Below are 15423 nucleotides of genomic sequence, written 5' to 3'. Positions count from 1 at the left end.
CTGAAATGAGAGAACAACAAAGACACACTAACAGTAAATGGCAAAGTTGAGTCTTGAATTCAATCCTTTTCACCCAATTTGGAGGTGTAGACATTTCTCTATATATTGAATAAGAACCACCAATTTCAATTATAGCCCTAAGTCATTCCTGAAAGCCAGAGCACAATTCAATTTAAAACCTGATTTTTTTTGTTCATTTTTTTTATTGATTTTGAACACAGAACACAACAATATTTATTATTCCCAATACTACTTTGCTGGTATATTACAAAATCTATAAGACAATCCTGCCAGGATCTTCTCTGGTTTCCTGTAGAATTACAGCATATGAAGATTCCAGAGTGACTGCTGCTACCAAACAAAGGAAAAATCATATTTAATGAAAGTACAAATCTGATTTTCCAAACATTATTTCACTTCTATATGAATAGATGCAGTTTCACAATTTTCTGTAGCGATTACATCTTCCATCTAACTTTATCAGCTAACATCATTACTTGAGATTTTGAGCAAACTTGAAAAAATTCAAAATATTGAATTTTTATCACCGAAAGCTACCTTAGCTCAGTTCCTTTGGTCCACTCATTGTATTTCTATTTCAACTTTTTGATGTGTTTTATTTTTACTTTGTAACCCTTTATCTCTGTTTTGTGAGAGATCTCACAATTAAGCAAAACTTAGAACACAAAGGCATTCTCTCAAAGTTATTATGATCTTTCACATTTGCCCCCTCTCAATAAAAAAAATGAACAAAAATACATTTCCATCTCCCAATTCATTGGGAAAAAAGAAACACAATTTTTAAAATAAGAAATACATATATTCAAGCAAAAAAAACTTTCCTTAAATAACCTATATCCATTCCTTTGCTATTATGGATAGATTTTATGATTGATCCTCTAGCATCATCCATAGCAATTGATGTCTTGATTATAGTTCTTTATAGCTTTCAAAGTTACTTAATTTTATTTATTGCTATTATACGAACTTTTTGTTCATTTTTTGATCATTTTTTGTTTTTTGTTTTAGTTCATTTTTCATTATTTATAAAATTCCTAAAAATTCTTAACTTTTATAATATTTATGTTTCTTTATAAATAGAGCATTGATGCTGTTGTACAACGTTCTCCTAGTCCTGTTCATGTAACTCTCCATCACTTCATATAAGCCTTTCTGTATCTCTTTAGAGATCATCTGTTTCTTCATTTTTACTGCACAGTAATCTTCTAGATCGTTCATAGATGACCATTCATTCAGCCCTTCCTCAGATGATGGATATCTCTTTACGTCCCAAGTTTTGTTGTGTTTTTGTTTATTTCTTTGGTTTTTACTACCACAAAAGAGCTGTTTTATTATTATTAATTATTATACAGAGAGGAACTTTTCTTCTTTCTTTGATCTCTTTTGTTAGGATTAGCAGTAATAAAGGAAGATCAAAGGGCACAAATTATTTAGTAACTTCTTGTGTGAATTCCAAATGGTTTTACCCACTGAGAAGTCCACTAAAAATTCATCAATACACTTATTTCTTCACAGTTCCACCATTTCTATTTTCAAGCCATTAGAAAGATCTAGTCAGAAGATGTGAGTTTGTTTACCTCAGTACTAGCCCTGTAACCAGAGAAAGTCTCTCTCTCCTCCTCCTTTATACTCTGCAAGAAAGTCATCCAAGGGTGGGGTCTCCCTCTCCTCTTATTTGCTTCCAAATCTGCTGCAATCTGCCTTCGAATCTCCTCATTCAACTGCACCTGTCTTCTCCAAAGTTACCATTTGCCAAATTCAAAGTCTGTTTCCCAGGTCCCATCTGTCCTTTCCTGTTGGAAGCTTAGAGTATAAGCAGATCACCATTTCCTCCTGAATACTCTTTCCCCTCTCTAGGAATGGACTGAACACTTTCAACTAATTAATGTTCTGCAACCATGGTGCCCAGAAATGAGCAAACTTCTTTAGATGAGGTCTCAAAAGGCAGACTAAAGTAGCCCCAGCAATCACCTCCCTATTTTGGGGAGCTATGCCCACCTTCAAATGAAGCCCAAGGTTGCATTAGAGTTTATTTTTCCTATTACAAACTGTATTATATCATACCTGTGGTTCACTAAGCCCACCAGATCTTTTTCAGACAATACTATCTCTACATTTCTCTCAATCTAATCCTTGTGAAGTTCAGCTTTCTGTATTCAAGTATTAGAATTTGGGGGTAGCTAGATGACTTTGTGTTTAGAGCGCCAGACCTGGATTCATCTTTCTGAGTGAAATTCAACCTCAGACACTTACTAGTTATGCAACTATGGGAAAGTCACTTGACCTGTTTGTCTCAGTTTCCACATCTGTTAAATGGGCTAGAGAAGAAAATGGCAAACCAGCCAATATCTTTGCCAAGGAAATCCCAAATAGGATCATGGAGAGTCAGACATGAATGAACATTACATTTTTTTTTATATTTACCCCTATTGAATTTAATCTTGTTTGATTCCATATAATATTCTCACCTGTCCACATCCTTTGGGTTTCTTACTTTATCAAAACATCACTAGTTTTATCTCCCAGATTTCTTTTTCAGATATGATGATCATGCCTTATGGATTTGGAATACTTTGCAAGTTGAATGTGACCCTGCAATTCAAGCTGCTATCATTTGAAAATCCAAAGACCCAACAAACAGATATGGATCCTAGGCAAGCTCTAGAGTCATGGGGATACTTTTCTCCAATTATTTCCCTATCCTTCAACCCTCTTTAAAATGGACTTCCCAGAATTTCTGCCCACCCAGGACTCTTTTGGTATATGATCAGATTTCATGCACCTCCATTCAATATGCCTTTGTCCAAGACCCTAATGAAAATCATCATTATCTCAAGATCACTGAGATCTCTTGACCATGAACCATTAAGAATTATTCTTTGACTCCAGCCCTCCAATTGCTTGTCATAGAGATAGAATAGGAATACTAGAATACTAGATAGAAGCAAGTTTTAATTAGTCACCTCTCAGCAGGTCTAACCTCCTAATTAGTCTCCCAGTTTCAAATGTCTCCCCAGTATAATTCATTCTCCACCCAGCTACCTAAGTGTTTTGTGTTAATTTAGGTCACTTCTCTTTTCAATAAACTCCTACATTTCTCTATTACCACAAATACCAGAAGAACAAACGGACAAAAAATGATGTTGCTGTTTGGCAACAAATGTTGTTTGTTTCTTTTCTTTCCAGTTGAAACTCTGCTTCCCAGCACACATTCTGCATTTTAGCTATACTCACTTCCTCCCTGTTCTTTAAAGTTGGCATTCCCTCACCTTTCCTTTGGACTGGCTACCACCCCACCTAGAATATGCTCTGTCCTCACCTTTGTCTCTTAGAACCCTTTCAAATGGAGCTTGTTCCTACATTTTGAAAGAAGTCTTTCCTGAGTTTAGTACATTAATACCCAAGGTTACTCTGTCTCTGCCTTGTGTTTCCATATATATCTACATATTGATATGTAAATTCAGAATATACATATAAAACACACATATGTTCATAATATACATATAAAATATATATGTAAATTCATAACATACATATAAAATTATATAGTATATATGTTATATCCTTTCTGCCTTGTGTTTTTATATTTATCTACATATATTTCTTTTGTTTTTTACTTTTTTTAAATTTAAGGCAATGGGGTTAAGTGACTTGCCAAAAGTCACACAGCTAAGCAGTTATTAAGTGTCTGAGTTCAGACTTGAACTCAGATCCTCCTGACTCCAGGGTGGGTGCTCTATCCACTGTGGCACCTAGCTGCCCCCTCTGCATATATTTCCATATACATGTAAATAGATAATATAAATACACACACACACACACACACACACACACACACACATATATATATATATATATATATATATGTATGTATATAGGTTGTCTGCCATTCTGAAAGATATAATACTTTACTCTCATGAAATGCAAGATACCCAACAGACTCTAGAACGTAGAGGGTGATAAATACATGCATATTGATTAGTCAGGTGGTAGGGTGACAAAGAGATGGCTATCTGTTAGAGTAGGAAAGAAGAATAGGAAGCAAACCAATCCCAGTTTCAAACTCTCTTCTTCTTCTTTTTTTCAGAGGGTGTGCCCCTGCTAAGCTTTGGTTATTGAGCCATGAACTTGGCACAAGATATTGGTCCTTCTTGTCTTTCAGGATGTTTAAATAGAAGAGTGTTCTATGCACCGCTGGTTTTGTCATTACTTTCGTTGTTCGACAATAGACAGATCACTTCAAGGCCATAGGATGAGAATGGAAAGGTCATCCTGATTGAATCAGTCCAAATGGACAAGTGATCTACATAAGCCCGAGAAGACCCAGTGGAGGCTACTGGTTTAAAGAGACCCAGATTTGGGTCTGAGCACCGACTGCTCTAACATTTTGTAAGCTTTAACTTTGTAAAATGGCATAACCATCCCAAGATTAACTTCTTTATGAAGACCAAAGGAAGGAATGGATTTAGAATGCTTTGCAAATTGAATATAACCCTGAAATCTAAGCTGCTATCATTTGAAAATCCAAAGACCCAACAAACAGATATGGATCACAGGCAAGCTCTAGAATCATGGGGATAATTTTTTCCAATTATTTCCTTATCCCTCAACCCTCTTTAAAATGGACTTCCCAGAATTTCTGCCCACCCAGGACTCTTTTGGCATACGATCAGATTTCATGCACCTCCATTCAATATGGCCTCCCCCCACACCCCTCCCAACCAGCACGTTTCACACAATCTTCTGTTTCCCCTCTTAAATTACTAATTTTTTTCACCCCATATAAGTGCCAGACACAGCTCCCTTTTCTTACAAATACCTCATTCGGTTTCTAATTTTGAGTCCCTGCCCTGTTTCCCAAGACCCCATGACTCTATCCCTACCAGCATCGTCTAGGACCACGGAAGCCCCTCGGAAATATGGTGGCCACCCAGAAGAGTGGGAAACACTGCCTGGGGTATTACCTCTCACAATAAACTCTTTCTTTATGCTCTGCTGCTTTTCGGAATTGTAATTAATGGGCTGGGGCTCCATGACTTGCTTAACTTTATAACTTTCCAAAGTGCTTTGAGACACATTTATAGAGGCAGCTTCCAACTTGGCCTAGGCACTCACTCTCATGTAGAACTCTCTTCCTGGGGCCATTAGACACACAACTTCTCAGACTGTGTTAGCAAGAAGGAGCCATTCCATTTACCAAATTTTCCTCCATCTAACCAGGAACCTTTTAAAACAATAAACCATAATAAAAAATTCACCTGAATACAATTTATTAACACATTAGGCCATGTATACTCATCTTTCCTTGATAACTTAAACCCAGTAACCTGATTTTATCTAGTCTTGGAAATTTTTATCTAGTCTTGGAGAAAGCCTTTCTTCCTCCTAAAAGCACTCTCTATGTGTCCTTGTTTCCCTCCTTTAACTGTCCTAGCAAGTGGATTATTCCCATAACAATCACTTCTATTTAATATCTCCTACTCTGGATTCCTTCCTGTCTACCTTCAGTCAATATACCCATCATTACTCACTCTAAAATGACAAACAAGCAAACACTCTCTCAGCCCCCCCACCCAAACCCCTTCACCAGATAATAGTATCACCTTAGATTTTCATATTCTTATCCCAATTTCCAAGATCTTGGAAATCTTGTCCTGGAGATATTGGGTATTCAACATGTATAAAACTTAACTCATTGTCATTTCCCCTTATTTCTCCCCTCTGTCAAAGGTACCACTAAGCTTCTATTTTCCCAGCTTTGTAACCTAGGAATCCTTCTTGGTTATCCCCTCTCTTTCACTGTGAATATTCAAATTATTTGCACAATCTTGTCAGATATATTTCCATAATATATCTTGTATGCCTTATCTTTACCTACATAGCTATCACTCATGACTCAGGCCCTCAATCCTTCTATTCAAACTTAGGCAATGCCTTTTAATCAATTTTAATTGATCCCACCCTTCACTAAGTCATTCTTGAATATAGCTGCCAGAAAAAGAAGAAGAAAAAGAAGAGGAGGAGGAGGAGGAGTTACTTCCCCATCACTGAACTCTCTGATTCTGTAATTCTATGGCCAATTTACTGTGAAATCTATTTTGTAGTAAGCTTGAGACAAACCATCAAAGACTGCAATGGTCTTTGTAAGTGGACTGTTCCAATTCATTTTGGTGACCTGAAAGAGGAAACAATCACAAGTGATATTCCATGCAGAATGGATAAGAATGGAGGGTACACACTTCCTTATATTCACAGAATCATATGAATATATAGAGAAAATTATACAGATCAGATGAAGTTCTTTTTGTCTCCTACAAATCACAGGATCTGCTCCTAGGTGATTGTGTGAGGTTGAAATAGTCGTATACCAGATTTCAAACACCTGTATTCTTCTGGAAAATGACAACTCACCTAAAGAATAGAGACTCATTTGACTCACAGATGATATGGGGAAGCATAAAAGAGACTTCTGAGGAGATGGTGATGGTAGAAGAAGTAGATTGTACAGATAATTGTACATAGAAATGATGGAACCGCTGGGCTCCTATTTCTACTCCTGTGAATAGAAAAAGAAAAATAGCAGGAAGAGTGTCAATTGAAATCAGAGAGGACTCTGCCTTCAAGTCCTACTACCGGGCAGCAATATTCCTATGGGGTCCTGCTAATAGTTCTACATTGGCAGAAGGGATGTCTCCACTGAAGACCTCTCTGCAAATATGGAATTATCGGTCTGGATAAAATAAACAAACAAAACCTTCTCTCCTCTCTCTCTGTCTCTGTCTGTCTCTGTCTCTGTCTCTCTCCGTCTCTTTATGTGTCTCTCTCTTTGTCTCTCTGTCTTTCTATCTACCCTTATCTATTTACATATCTAGTTTTTGAAACAAAGACAATATGTCATAGTGAATAGGGATACTGTTTAGAAACTTCTGACTATGTTCCTTGCCTTGGACAGGTCCTAAACTGTCTCTTAAACTATTAACTTCTCTGGGTTACTTTCAAAGATTAGAAATTGTGGAGAAAATTTTCATCTATCTTGGTTAAGGGTGCTCTTCCATAAGGATTTCCTCATACTAGTGAAATCAGCACTCTAAACCTCACCAAAATCAACCCAGAAGCCTATATGGTCTCTTGGGTTTTTCAATGACATTTGTATCTATTACTTGATCATGGCGGCTGGCATGATACTGTCTTAAAACTAAATGTTTTTACCCATCAGAGTACAATTTAACACTAGAAAGCTAGTCAGATTTTCATTGTTAGCCAATTGAATGTTCTAGTTAAAGATAGTAATAAAATTTAGCTTATCTGGATTGACTGTAAACATTCCATTTGGAGGCAACAGGTCACAATGTAAAGAACATTGAATGTAGTGTGAGGATAATGTAAACCATCCTCATTTTGACTCTGCCTCTGGCCCATAGCAATAGTCCCTTGCCCAAAGGAGGCACTTAATAAATTATTTTCAGATTTGTATTCAGTTGAATTCCATCTCTGATATGCCATTGACTCGGAACTCAACAAATTGGTTTTCTTTGACCCTCAATTTCCTCATTTGTAAATGGGTTTATAATACTGGCATCAGCCTACCTCACAGGGCTTTCATAAGTCAACTATTGGTATAACTGAAATTGGAAGATAAATGTGAATTATTCCTATTGATGCAGAATGTTTCAGAAAAAAAGCTGAAAAAAAGTCAAGTTGAAATTCTAATGCCTCATGTTGAAATTATTTTTGCCAAGCAAAAATATTGCACAATCCAACAATCTGAAAATAGTAACAGCCTTTAGGCTGAGCTGAGACTGTGTATGTGTCCCTGTTCAGTGAACACACTCGTCATCTTCAGACACACACAAAGAAGAAAATTAAATTCAGCAAGTGAAATTATCTTTATCAAACATTTAAATTTTGTTTTTAAAATCACTCAAGCTTGTTATTCAATCCTGGAAGGTTCTTATACACTTTTGAAGGAACATCAGATATACAGATTTTGAGGCAGAAGGGATGGTTCAGACCATTTTGCAAATGAAAATGAGACCCACAAATATTCAGTGCCTTCCCTAGGGTCACATGCCATTATCTTTGGCACCTTGAGAGAATCCATTGTCTCTATGGTCTTCATTTTGAATTTACCTTCACATATAAATGTAGTTTCTTTTTTTTTCTTTTTTTTTAGATTTTTTCAAGGCAATGGGGCTAAGTGGCTTGCCCAAAGCCACACGGCTAGGTAATTATTAACTGTCTGGGACCGGATTTGAACCCAGGTACTCCTGACTCCAAGGCTGGTGCTTTATCCACTACGCCACCTAGCCGCCCTAAATGTAGTTTCTTCAACAATTCTCCTGATTAGTTTGACTACAACACAGATGCATTGTGCTGAAATCCTGCTATTTCCCTCTCCTCAGGTCATGTGCATGCATACCCCTCCCCTTTTTACTTACTATTCTGAAAATGTTGCTTGAACAATGTCATTCCTGGAAAGATTCCATCATTTCACTGCCATATTGTAGCCGCTGGCTTCTTAGGTTCAGTTCTACTTATGAGGAGTCATTATTCAGATTGGGAAAGCATGGGTGGAAATAAAACAAAAATTTATTACAAAGGTTATAAGACATAGGAAGGGCTAGAGAGAGAGAAATAGAAATAAAACAACAGCCGAGAAGTTGTGCCTGGGCCATTGTCAGAGAAGACTGCCTGCCCTGAACTGGAGTCCAGCTCAGATTTTTATGTCTTGCTTCTCATCCCAAGGGCAAAAGGTGAACTCCCTTCCCCTATACTGACCAGGAATTAGGTAGAGGGTAAAGCCCAAGGAGAGCAGTATACAAATTTTACATTAAACAATGGTACTTTAAGAATGGGGAGGGTCCCCACCCAAGATTACAATTAGTTTGGCTACAATCATAATTCTCTACTTCAAGTCAATGTACATCTCAAGGGTCAATTTCCATCTCCACCCAAATTCTTTCTGTTACATTCAAATTCTCTTCAACTTCCCCTGCATCAACCCAAAAATATCTTTCCCCCAAGTTCTACATTCACAATTCTCTTTATATTTCCCCTGCATCAATATGATTCCATTCACTCTTCCTGGGATTTCTCACATCAAAACACTCTTTCTTGCTAACAACTCCCCTATGCATGCAGTCCTTTCTAATAGAATGAATCCAAGCTCCCTAAGGGCAAGGGCCAACTTTAATTGTGTATTTGGATCCCCAGATCATAGCATAATGTCTGCCCAGCAGGGAGAAGAAAAAGGATGGTTTTTTATTCATTCATTCATTCTTACATTCATTCATGCATTTTTAAGACATCACTATCATGATATCATTGATCTTCAGAATATTGGAAGAACATTAATGACAACAATAGACTGTATTAAGGAATGTTTGAAAATTGTGATTAGTGGTGGTTTCTCTCCTTTCCAGAAAGTTGTCCCCAATAAACTAGATGCAATGAATCAAGGAATCGACTTTCTGTTTATTAAAAGGGATAAGATCTCATTCAATTCAAAGTTGATTTCCTCAGTAGAATGTAGAAAAATCTATAACCCTTCTCATCATTTCCAGTGTATTGTCATCATTATCACTCCTAATTTCTTTTAATATCCAATCCCTTTCTCTTTGCCAACTTCTTCCCTGCTTCTGAAGAACATGACCATGTCCTCCCCCATCTTTTCTTTTTAAATGTCTTTTATTTTATTTTTTTTAAATTACATGTAAAGAGAGTATTCAATATTCATCTTTTTGTAAACTTTGGAGTTTCACATTTTCCTCCCTCCCTCCCCCTGCCCATGATAGCAAGCAATCTCAAAATAGATTAAACATGTACAATCACATTTAACGTATTTCCATTTTGATTAAATTGTGAAAGAAGAATCAGAACTAAAGGGGAAAAGCATGAGGAAAATAAAAATAAAACATAAAGCAAGTTTTAAAAAGTGAAAACAGTATGCTTTGGTCTTCATTCAGAATCCCCAGGTCCCCCCCACCGTATGGATGACATTTTCCATAATAAGTCTTTCAGAATGATCCTTTATCACTGAATTGCTGAGAGAAGCTAAGTCCATCGTAGTTGATCAACATCTCTGCTGGCTGTGCATTTTTAAAGTGGAAGAAAGTATACTTCAATCGGTAGTAGATGCTATCAGTTCTTTCTTCCAGGTTTAGATAGAATTTGTTATTATACGTCCTTCAGAGGTGTCTTGGCTCACAGCACTGCTGAGAAAAACTAAGTCATTCACAGCTCATCATCCTACACAATATTGGTTTTCCTTTGTACACAATACTTTTCCCATTGCTTCTGATCATTTAAGTCCTTCAAGGTTTTTCTGAGAGCATCCTGCTCATCATTTCTTAAGGCAGAATAGCATTCCATCACAAGCAAACACTACAACTCATTCAACCATTCCCTAACAGATGGACCTTTCCTCAATCTCTAATTCCTTATCACCATAAAGGAGCTGCTACAAATATCCTTATACATGTGGGTCCTTTTTCATCCCATTTCTCATCTCTGAAAAACAGAACTAGTAATGCCATTGCTAAGTCAACGGGCAGGCATGGTTCTATAGAACTTTGGGCAGACGTCCAAATTGCTCTACAAAAAGACTGAATCATTTAACAACTCCTCCAATAGCGTATTACTGTCTCATTTTCTTTCCATCCCCTTTAACCTTTGTCTTTTTCCTTTTCTGTCCTAAGGTAGTATTTCAAAATTGTTTTAATTTACATTTTTCCAATTAATAGAAAGCTAGAAGTTGTTCTTTTTAATATTTTATACCATAAAAGCATCAATAACCTCATCTTTAAAAACTGTTCATATCTTTTGGTCATTTATCAATTGGGGAGTGGTTCTTTTTGTTGAAAATAAATGACTCAGTTCTCTATGTTTGAGAAATAAGACTTTTGTCAGAGAAACTTTTTTCTATATTTTTTCCTCATAGTTACTCATACTAACTATATTTCCTCCTTTCTATTCCCTTTCATTTCCTTTTATTCTATTCTATCTCTCCTTTCACACGTTCCTCCTCAAAAGTATTTTGTTTCTTCCTCCCCCCTCTTACAATCTACCCTCCTTTCTCTTACTTCCCCCCACCTTCTCCCAACCCTTTCCCCTCCTAATATCCTCTAGGGTAAGATAGATTTCCATACCCAATTGAATATGAATGTTATTTCCTCTCTAAGCCACTTCCCATGAGAATAAGGTTTAGTCACCTCCCCCCTCCCACCTCCTCCTCCTTCCACTTCACTGCAAAAGCTTTTTCTTGCCCCTTTTATGAGTTTTGTTTTACTGTTTTTTTGCCTTTTCAAAAGGTCATTAGTTTCCTTTTGCTCAGTTCTACAGAATTCTACAGAATTATTTTCTTCATTAAGCTTTTAATACCCTCTTTTTTTCCATTTGACCAATTCTTACCTTTTAAGGCTCCTCATTGACTCTTTGTACCACTTTTTTTCAATTGACCCAATTGACCCAGTCTGGTTTATAAGATGCTATTTTCTTCAGTAAATTTCTATTGCCTCCTTCACCGGGCTGCTGACTTGATTTTTCCTGTTTTTTTTGTATCATTCTCATTTCTCTTCACAATTTTTCCTCTATCCCACTTAATTGATTTCAAAGACCATGGTCTGAGAGCAATTCATCTTTTTCTTGGAGTCTTTGCATGTAGGAGCTTTGACTTTATTATCTTCTTTTGAGATTTATTTATTTCTACTGTTTGCTTATTTCCCAGCCTATGACTTGCTTTCAATTATTTGTTAAAATAGGACTCTGCTTCCAGGGTGAAGGACGCACTGTCTCAAGCTTTTAGGGTTTTTGTTTTTCTTTAGAGGAGGCAACTGCAAGTTTTCAGTTTTTCTAAGCTGGCATAATCTAAGAAAAGGTTTTTATTACTCTCCTACTCTGTCTTCTGGTCTGTGGATGATCTGTCCTGTGAGGGAACAGACTCTCTGTGAGGAGGGTCCCTGCTCCATTGAAGCAGTAAATCCTGTGGTGTTTCTGCTCTTCTTAGTGGGACTAGGGTCCCAGACTGGTGACCTAGATCTGAGGATGCACAAAACAAGAGTTCTGCCTCAGTGATAGCAAAGACACCCCTCCTTCTGTCCCCTTACCATCTTTGGACCTAAAGTCTGGGAAGCAGCTGCTAATGCTGATCAGTGGCTCTGGAGGACAGGTCTTGGTCTGCTGGGGTCAGGTCAGTGCTAGGTGGAGCAATGTATAGAGCTCCAGCCTGGGAGTCAGGAAGATGGGAGTTCGAATCTAACATGACACTTAGCTGTATGACCTTGGGCAAGTCACTTAACCCTGATTACCTCACATGCAAGGTCATCTCCAATCTTTCTGATATATATCTGGTCACTGGACCCAGATACTCTGGAGGAGAAAGTGAGCCTGGTGACTTAGTGTAGCACCCCCTCCCTCAAATCCAACTCATGTACTTGTCATGGCATTATCTCCTTTGATGTCAAGGTCCCTTTCAAGAATGAAGGACAAACATCATCACCATCATTAGTGCTAATCTGTTCTCCTTTCTAACCCTGGTGCAATAGACTTTTCCTGGCCCGTCTTCCAAGATGTCTTGGACTGGAAAACTGTTTCACTCTGTCTCTTTGTGGATTGTGGGGCTCTAGAATTTTTTAGAGTCATTATTGAAAGCTATTTGGAGAAGTTTGGGGGAAGCTCAGGCGAGTCTTTGTCTTTACTCCATCATCTTAAAAATATATACTCCACCTTAAAAAACAAGCAAAACAACCTCATTTCATCCAGTCATCCCCGTCACATACAATCTTTTACTTCTCCTTCCTTCTCACATAAACTCCTTGGAAAGAAAATCCATTTCCTTTCCTCTTCTTCACTTCTGCATCTCGAATTTGTTTTTCAACCCTATAATTTAATTGAAACTCCTCTCTCCAAAGTTCCTAATGACCTCTAAATTTCCAAATCTGTGGATCATCTTTGATCCTCTTCCTTCTGGACTTCTCTGCAGTTTCTTTCATGTTGTATCACCATCTCTTCAAGAATATTTTTTCTTTTTTTAGATTTTGTTTTGTTTTCTTTAATATTTTTCTCTTGGTTCTCTTTTTACCTATATGATCACTCCTACTTGATTCTATTTCTCTGCCACAACTATGGCTGTCTTCGCCCCATCCTAAGTCTCTAGTTAGAGACATCTTCTTTTTCCCTTTATGCTATCTTGTTGGTGATCTTTTCAAATGCTTGAAGCATGGTTTTAATTGACAATTCCATGCAGGGAATCTACACATTTATAAACCCAGCTTTAACCTTTCTCCTGATCTCCATTCTTATACTAACAACTACATTTTAGACATCTTGAACTGGGTATTCTGCAGTCATCTCAAACTCAAGGAATCTGATGGAACTCATTGCCTCCCCTTCCCCCCAAACTTCTCCTCTTCTAATTACTGTCAAAGGAATCACCCTCTCCCCCACAGGCACATAAACTTGAAACTTCAAAATCATCCTCACCAATTCAGTTGGAACTAATTTCCCAACTCCATAGATTTTCACTGACTATGCTTCACCACAGGATTATTTTCAATCTTCAACTTTATCATTTCATTTTCCTGTTTTTTTCCCCAAAATAAATCAGTTATCAGCTTCCAAAGGAAGCCTTTGATAATCCACTAGATGGATTTACATTTCATATAATCTTTTGGGGCAGCTAGGTGGCACAGTGAATAGAGCTACAGTCCTGAAATCTGAGTTTAAATTTGACTTTAGACATGTGATTAATTCTTGTCCTTCCTTATCAAAGAACACTTTAGACACTTGGCACTTGTTGTGGTTAAGTCACTTAATTCCAACTGCCCCAGCAAAAAAAAAAAAGACTTTCCAATTACCCAGCATATATTTTGAATGTCCTTGCTGTCTCCTCAATTAAAATATCATCTAACTGATGTCAGAGACACCTGAAAAGAATTCTTTATATGCTCAATTATTAGCATAGGGTCTGTATGCTGACTGACTGATAGTGTGACAAACTTGTCCTCTTGTTTCCTCTCTCTCTCTCTCTCTCTCTACTAGGGTTAAGGGAAGTTCATACAGCTTTGTGTCCATATAGTGCAATACAATTATGTTCATTTTATAGACACAAAGACTAAGGATGAGAGAAGGTACAAAGTGCCCAAGAATTTAAAACTAACAAATTAGAGATAGAAATTGATGGAGCATTATTCTGATGGAAAGTCTAGTGCTTTACTCACTATGTCCTCTTGCTTTTCAGATTCTATGACACACTGTAAGTCTATAAGGTTATAAGATCCTGGAAATAATGGATGCCATGATGAATCATAGAAAAAGAACATCATACAAGAAGGTCTGGTGCTCCCATATGTTTCTGTTCATTTGTGGGAGTGACCAGAAGATTAGAGATTGAGAGCTATAAAAGACCTCAGAAGTGCTCCAGTCCTCTTTCTTCTGTCAGTGAGTGATGCTCTAGGAGCCTGTGTGGCCCAGTGCATAGAGGACTGGTTCAGGAGTGAATTAGACTTGAACTCAAATCCAGTCTCATAAACTCCTTGTTGAGACTTGTCCTTTATTATCAAGAAGACCAAATGATATCACTGTGTTAGAGACCCTCAGAAACTCACAGCTGTAAGAACATCATTTAATCTCCCTTTGCCTCAGTTTTCTCATCTTTAAAATGAGAATAATGATATCTATCTTTCAAGGTTGAGAGAAGTGGATGAAATATTTTTGAAATACTTAACAAACCTTTAAGAACTATTTAAATAATTTTATTTTTACTATTATTGTTTTTTTCCCTCTGAAACTCTTGGAACTGTGGCATGCTATGGTCATATCTGCCTTGTGGAAACATCCTGGGTCATTACGCCTCTCTCAAAGGGGCACTGTGATGTGGTTTAGTACAAAGAGGTTGGTTTCCATAATGGGGGACTTGAATTTGAATTGAATCCTGCCTCTATTCCTTTCTCTAGGTCTTGGTTTTTCCTTCTGTTAAATAAGGGAATAGGAAAAACAGCCTATGAGGTTACTCAGATCACTAAATCTTTGGTCATAAGCCAGCATGGAGACTTTCCATCCTATCCCACAGGTTGACTGAAGACCTTCCTGGATGCCCTTCTTTCAGCTCTCCCCCATAAGGTCTTGCAAAGCAGTTTTTTTTTAGCTTTTTTTGCAAGGAAGATGGGGTTAAGTGGCTTGCCCAAGGCCACACAGCTAGGTAATTATGAAGTGTCTGAGGTCGGATTTGAACTCAGGTACTCCTGACTCCAGGGCCGGTGCTCTATCCACTACACCACCTAGCCACCCCTCTTGCAAAGCAGTTCTAAAGAGTGGATTAAGCTGCCATACTTGGTGACCTTCAAAAGGGAATGTCTCCTAATGGAAAGGCAGGTACACAGCAAAGCTTAGATGGAAGCCGTGTTA

At 37.5% G+C, this 15423-nt stretch overlaps 1 long non-coding RNA gene across 1 annotated transcript; it reads right to left on the bottom strand.

Annotated features, from left to right (window-relative positions):
• Positions 1–263: 263 nt before the first annotated feature.
• LOC141512674 (uncharacterized) lies at positions 264–8535 on the bottom strand. Its single transcript, XR_012475571.1, has 3 exons — positions 8460–8535; positions 6433–6577; positions 264–348 (listed from the first exon to the last, which is right to left on the bottom strand). It is a non-coding gene; the product is annotated as an uncharacterized LOC141512674 (long non-coding RNA).
• Between the last annotated feature and the right edge of the window lie 6888 nt (positions 8536–15423).

This window comes from Macrotis lagotis, chromosome 1, assembly GCF_037893015.1.
Source record: "Macrotis lagotis isolate mMagLag1 chromosome 1, bilby.v1.9.chrom.fasta, whole genome shotgun sequence".
In the NCBI taxonomy this organism is placed as follows: Eukaryota; Metazoa; Chordata; class Mammalia; order Peramelemorphia; family Peramelidae; genus Macrotis; species Macrotis lagotis.
The sequence above is the reverse complement of the archived record's forward strand: the minus strand, read 5'-3'. Positions and strand labels throughout refer to the sequence as shown.